This window comes from Mastomys coucha, unplaced genomic scaffold (assembly GCF_008632895.1).
Source record: "Mastomys coucha isolate ucsf_1 unplaced genomic scaffold, UCSF_Mcou_1 pScaffold20, whole genome shotgun sequence".
Classification (NCBI taxonomy): domain Eukaryota; kingdom Metazoa; phylum Chordata; class Mammalia; order Rodentia; family Muridae; genus Mastomys; species Mastomys coucha.
The window spans coordinates 115,951,054-115,957,851 of NW_022196903.1; the positions used below are offsets into that span (position 1 = coordinate 115,951,054).

At 47.2% G+C, this 6,798-nt stretch overlaps 2 non-coding genes across 2 annotated transcripts; both read left to right on the forward strand.

Annotated features, from left to right (window-relative positions):
* Window positions 1-434: 434 nt before the first annotated feature.
* Window positions 435-581, forward strand: LOC116100148. Its single transcript, XR_004122495.1, has one exon. It is a non-coding gene; the product is annotated as a small nucleolar RNA SNORA48 (small nucleolar RNA).
* A 3,548-nt stretch (window positions 582-4,129) lies between these two features.
* Window positions 4,130-4,237, forward strand: LOC116100105. The gene has a single exon (XR_004122467.1). It is a non-coding gene; the product is annotated as a U6 spliceosomal RNA (small nuclear RNA).
* The last annotated feature ends 2,561 nt before the right edge of the window (window positions 4,238-6,798 follow it).

Genomic DNA, 6,798 nt, shown 5'->3' on the forward strand with positions numbered 1-6,798 from the left:
AGGCGTGTACTACCATTCCTAGGACTTGAACCCTCCTTGGAAAAGCAATAAGCTCTAGTCTGGCTGTAATTTTCTACCTAGGACTCCAGTAGCCCAGGCAAGAAGACACACAGTTAACAAGTAGGATCTTAGAAAATCCAAAGGCTGCCCAGCAAAGGAGACTGAGTGAAGGGCAGTTCTCCAGACCGGAGAAATTCTTTACAACCCAGTTAGGAAGGGGCTACAGAACAAAGCACCAAGTTCTCAAAAGAAGAGGTGTGGATGGCTAGGAGACACTTTTTTTGGTTTGGCTTGGTTTGGTTTGAGACAAGGTCTCATTTAGCTCTGGCTGGCCTTGAACTCACAGGCCTACCTGCCCCTGCCTACTCAGGAGACACTTAAAATATTCACCATTCTTATCTACTAGGGAAATGAAGATTAAAACAGCTTTAAGATTCCCCTGACAACTGGTAAAGAGACACTTGGTTGGTGGTGGTGTTGCTCTTCTATCCGTCATAGGCAGAGCAGAGAGCAGCTCTTTGTTCATGCTAGCTTGATGCCTGGCTTGGTGGCCAAAACTGTCTTGTGTCTAGGACTCCTAAAAATCAGATCAAATCCAGGCAGTACACTGGAGGGAGATGAAGACAGAGCCCTGCAGACTACCATGCCACCCACAGACCTGCCCTCCACTGCACGGCACAGGTGGGCCACAGACATCTGTTTGTTGCTATGCCAGGCAGGACTGATGGAGGATGTGATCCAGGGGCCCACCGGCTACATGGCCAGCCTGCAGCAGGAGCCACCGCAATATGTGAGTGTGTGGTGGTCAGACGGGAGACAAGGAGAAGTGGAGCAGCTTGAGCATTATGAAGAGAGGTGGAACTGGAGACTTGAGGGTGGCTGATCCTGCCACCTGGGGCCATGGTGAGATCCCAGCCAGAACTGTCACTGAGGGCCATGCTTGAGTTTGTGACTATGCAACGGTGTCAATGTCTGGCTCATGTTTGCACTAGAGTGTTTCGGGAAATGTTAAAAACAAACTGGCTTGTTCCCGTGCTTGTGCCTCTGCCCTGGTGGCTTGGCAGGCCATGCACTGGTGGGCAATGGCTGACCTGTTTTTATCTCCTGGAGACTCTGACTCAGAACCCCACAATCTCTCCACCCCGATTGCTAGGTTCCCACTGGCAGGTCGTTACCATGCCAACCCCGTGCTTCAATCCCTCCTGGCCTTAATGGTGCACCTCAGGCAAACCCACGCTTTGCCGTACCTTTCTCTCTTGAACCCAGTCGAACCACCTTGTGAGGGAAAACACCACACAGACTTAGTTCAGAAACAATAGTAACTCAGTCTCTGGGTCAACAACTAAAACCTTATCTTGTAAGCCCTATTAAGTCTGCTCCTTCGGTGGCAAATCCTGATAGATCCGCCATTATACCAGGGAAACTCTTGCAGCCACTTCTTGCCCTTATGTTATGCCCATTCCAAAAAAAAGCCTAACTCTCCTGCTTCCTCTTTTCCTCTGTCCAACCCAGAAATCCCTCCTACTCACCCAGTGATTGGCTCCTTTATTCATTAGAAGATTGGTTCACAAAAACAGCACCGGGTCCATCCACTACACTAGAGAACATGGGGAAGTTTCCGGTCAGGGCATTCATGGGGACCACATGGATGTCCAGAGTCTGTGCATAGCTGATTCCACTCCTTACTGGATTCAGTGCTCTGGAGAGCTGGCCCCATCTCTCACAAGCTGCAATGCTCAGGAGAGCAGGCCCTCCACCTCACCCAGTGGTGGGGGTTTGGATAAGCCATTTCCCAGGGTGTAAGTATGGGAGAGTTGACCCTGCCATTCCTCTGTCATGGGGTGTCATGGCCATAGAGGTGATGCATTTTCTGCCTTTGATCACCCCCAGCAATTAGGAAAGTTGCCCACAGAGTCATGAGCTTGGGAAAACTAATCCTGACTTTCACCAGCCTCAGACCCTGGTGGTGAGTATATGCATGAGTGTATGTGTGAATGTGTGTGTGTGTGTGTGTGTGTGTGTGTGTGTGTGTGTGCATGCCATATCTCTTGCCCACTGCAGCATAAAGGAGTACAGGCTCTGCACCTTGTGTGGGCAGGCACAGTAGAGCTGGCCCTGGTGGAGGGAGGGGCAGGTGAGCCAGCCCTGAGGCAGGAATGCAGGAGAACTGGCCCCACCACTCATCTGGCATGAGGTGGTATAGGTGTGGGGGTGATGCTTTCACTCTACCTGCCTCTCCACCTGCAGTACCCAGGAGAGCTGACCCTGAGGTCATGAGAGCAGGAGAGCTGGCCCAGCCCCTCACAAGCCACAGCACTTGGGAGAGTGAGCCCTGAACCTTGACTGGGTAGCACAATGGAGCTGGCTCTGGAGTTGTGGGTGTGAGTGAATCTGTGGGGAATGAGAGCAGGAAAGCTGACACTCCCTTCTGCAGATGGTGGTGTTGGGTGGCCTAGCTGGAGCCGTGCTAAAGAGCTTGCCCTGGTGGTGCAGATAAGGGAGAGACAGTGGACTGGCCAGTTCAGCTACTACCCAGGCCCATATTCTGGGCTCTGAACTGGCCCACCCCCAAATCTGTATCATTTGTGAATAATTGGGATGTATGAAAGGTCTAGTCCTGCTGTTCTAAAGCTGCAGGATCTCCATGACATAGGGCAACAACAGGAGAACCAGGAGGAGTTCTGATGAGGATCCAATATTGATGTTGTCACAGAAGCCAGAAGCCTCGAACCAGACTCATTGCAAAGAATTTGCAAATGATGTCTGGACAGAGTGATATACTGTGGGACACATTGTGACACACTACAGCTTCCACTATTGCCACGGACTGGGGTTTCTTACAGGGTCCCTCGTTCCGCGGGATGATGGGTTTTGGCCAGGTGTGCACGGGATTCGGCTTTGACAAACAGACTAGACACAAGTGGTGTAAGGTCTGAGTGTATTTCTCAAAAATGACATGAGGCTTTTACAATCATTGCAAAAAAGAGAAATGAAAAATCTGGCAGCTCAGTAGTCGAGGCACATCTGAGGCCATCTAAAACACACTAGGTCTAAAACATCAGCCATCTCCTCTGGACTGGCGCAGCACCCTCCCCCCCCCCTCCCCACACACACACCCGGCTCCGAGCACGCTCAGGCCACATGGGCCGGGCAGGAGGGTAGAGGCTCGAATCTTGAGTCTTCAGTGCTGAATGCTCAAATCTTGAATGCTCAATCTCTTGAATCTCCACTGGTGCTGCACCCCCCCCCCCCGGGCCCAAGCGCTCTGCGCCCAGGGGGTGGGGGTGGGGGGCTACGGACAGCATGAATTTAAACCCTAGTCCACCTAAGTTCTGGTTCTCGTCCAAGTGTGAGCGAGTCCAAATGCTGAATGTAGACTCAGTAATGCTGAATGTAGACTGCCTGTTGCTGAATGGTCTATGCTGTCTTTCTGTTAAACTTTAATGCCCTACCCACAATGCTGGAGGCAATTAGTTAGAATGGTTTAACATTCCAAGCCAGGGTTTAATGCCCTACCCACAATGCTGGAGGCAATTAGTTTGGATGGCTTAACATGCCAAGCCCGGGTTTGACTAGGACGTTGGAACTTTGGTGAAGGTCAGAGAGCAATGTCTGAATTTTCTCTTTCTTGCTGTAAAGAAATGATATCTTGGTGGGCCCCTAGCACACAAATACGAGGATATATCTGGGCTACCTCTGAGTTTGGGGTGCCAGGCGACAATGCAGAGGCAGAAGACTGACTTTCCTTGAAGTTTACACTTCAAATACCACCTTAACGCAAAGTGTGCGTGGCACACTATGATATATTTTCTGTGCAGTTGTTTGTGTTTTGTTCATTTGTGTGTGTGTTTGTGTATGTGTGTGTGTGTGTTATTTTGTGGGAGAAGCTGGAAGGGTGATAAGCAGATATGAGGGTATGGAGAGATAAGTGGAGTGGGGTTCATGATGTGAAACTCACAAAAAATCAGTAAAAGGTTTTGTTTATTTATTTATTTATTTATTTATTTTTGGTTTTTCGAGACAGGGTTTCTCTGTATAGCCCTGGCTGTCCCGGAACTCACTCTAGACCAGGCTGGCCTCGAACTCAGTCAATGAAAGTTTTTTAAAAATCACTTTAAGATCTATCTCAGTGCTTGCTTCAGCAGCACAAGGAACTTGAGTTGGAATAATACAGAGAAGATGAGTATGGCCATTACTAAAGGATAACATGCAGGTTAGAGAAGAGTTCCATATTTTTCACAAAAAAAAAAAAAAAAAGGAAGGAAGGAAGGAAGGAAGGAAAGAAGGATTCCATTTTGCCCCACTCTGAAGTAGAAACTTAAGGGCCTTTGGAAAGTTGATTGGTTAGTATTTTGCTGGAGCAAACACATGAAGCTGAAGCAGACACAGAAGAGAGGATGTTCTGCTAAAGCAAACATGTGAAAGGACATGTGATGAGGATATTTTTGCTAATGACATACCTTACATTGCATAGTTGAGCTCCATTTGTCAGGTCACCATACAGAGAAATGCACCAAAAAACTTCTGGTGATGTACTGCAGTTTCTTGCCGCTTCCAAGGACTCTGGCTCATTGGATGCCCGTGCTGAGGCAAGGCATGTGAAGAAAACGAGATATTTGGAGAGTATAAATAGGACTCTACATAGTGACAGAGGCAGATCTCTGAATTTGAAGCCAGCTTTGTCTACAGAGTGAGTTCCAGGATAGCCAGGGTTACACAGAGAAACCCTGTCTCGAAAAAACAAATGAATAAAAAAAAAGTCCATCTGGGATCCTCCATCCTTCTGGCTCTTATACTCTTTACACATACACACACACACACACACCTCATCTGTGAAGTTCCCTGAGCTCTGAGGAGAGGGATTTTATAAACATCCCATTTAGAGCTGTGTGTTTCAAGCCCCCCCCCCTCTCTGCATAGTGTCTAGCTGTGGGTGTCTTCTGCTGCAGGAGGAAGCTTCTCTGGTGATGGTTGAAGAAGGCACCAATCTACGAGTATAGCAGAATGTCATTAGGAGTCTTTTTTCTTGTTTGTTTGTTTTTTTTAAGATCAATAGTACTTAGTTTTACCCTAGACCTCTGGGCTACTTAGTCTCTGGTACTTGGTCACCCAGGCAGTGGTAGGTATGGGTTCCATCTCACGGCATGGGCCTTGAGTCAGATCATGCATTTGCTTGTTATTCCCACAAGCTCTGTGCCATGGTTGCATTTGTTGGTTACTCCCACAAGCTCTGTGCCAAGGTTGCCCTTGCATATTTTACAAGCAGGACAGATTGTATATCATAGGTTTTTATGGTGAGGTTGGTGTTTACATTTCTTTTTTGGTAGCCTGCAGAGTGCCTTTCCATTTCAAAGACACAAGAATGATGGGGTAAAGGTTCTATGTAGGCACTGGTTCTACCCCTCCATGTTCAATGAGTTGTGTGAGTGTTGTCTTCAGCAATGGGGCCTTGCTGTCATTTTGTAGCAGACAACCTACTGTCTTGGCAACAGCCTGGATGGTTTGGGGATTTCCATGGAATCCTCTTGACCAACAACTTGGAAGCTAGTCATGGCCCTGGAAGAACTGTTTGGTGACAAGAGATGGCCAGTTGGAATTCCATCTATCTCATTATTTGGAGACTTCATCAGCATCACCGTCTCGTCTCACCTTCATGTACTTTAGGAAGTTTTCTCTACACTGCACTAGGGCTCTCATATCACTCCTCAAATGCTCCTAAATTTTAGCTGTCTCTCCTCAGGTTACCTCCTTCAACCCCACCTGCCCTCCCTCTCTTTACTTTCTTTTTAAAGAGTTACTTATTTTATGTTTATGAGTACACTGTCACTGTCTTCAGGCACACCAGAAGAGGGTATCTGATCTCATTGCAAACGGTTGTGAGCCACCATGTGGTTGCTGGGCATTGAACTTAGGACCTCTGGAAAAGCAGTCAGTGCTCTTAACCTCTGAGCCATCTCTCCAGTGTTGACCTGATCCCCATTCCTGCCCCCATCCTTACTCTACCCATAAAATCTATTCTATTTCCCTCTTTTGGGAAGATCCATGTGTCTCTCCTGTCTCTTCCCTATACCTAACCTCTCTGGGTCTTGTAGCTTGTTATCATTTATTTAATGGCTGATATATAAGTGAATACATACCATATTTATCTTTCTGGATCTGGTGCAGGATGATTTTTTTCCCCTAGTTCCATCCTGCATGATGTCTTTTTTTTTTTTTTTTTCAAGAGAGGGTTTCTTCGTGTAACAGCCTTGGCTGTCCTGGACCTTACTTAGACCAGGCTGGTCTTGAACTCACAGAGATCCAACATCCTCATGCCTCTGCCTCCTGAATGCTTGGATTAAAGACAAGTGACAAATTGAATTTATTGACTGAGAATTTGTTTATTTATTTATTTATTTTGGTTTTTCGAGACAGGGTTTCTCTGTGTAGCCCTGGCTGTCCTGGAACTCACTCTGTAGACCAGGCTGGCCTCAAACTCAGAAATACACCTGCCTCTGCCCCCCCAAGGGCTGGGACTAAAGGTGTGCACCACCACCGCCCGGTGAGAAATTAAAAGATAATTTATTCTTCAACGTTTGACCTATTGATACATTTTCTTTCAGTTCAATATTTTGTGATAAACTAATTTCTAAATCTCCTCTTTAGGCAACATTGCAAGTGTAAGGGTTTAACTTTGGCCTTTGCTGATCACTTGCTTCTTTCCTCTCTCTGGTGTCATGCTCCTCTCGACTTGGTTCCATATGGAGCATATTCTTTAGCAGTTCCTTCAGGGAAAATCTACAGCCGTAAACTAACTTA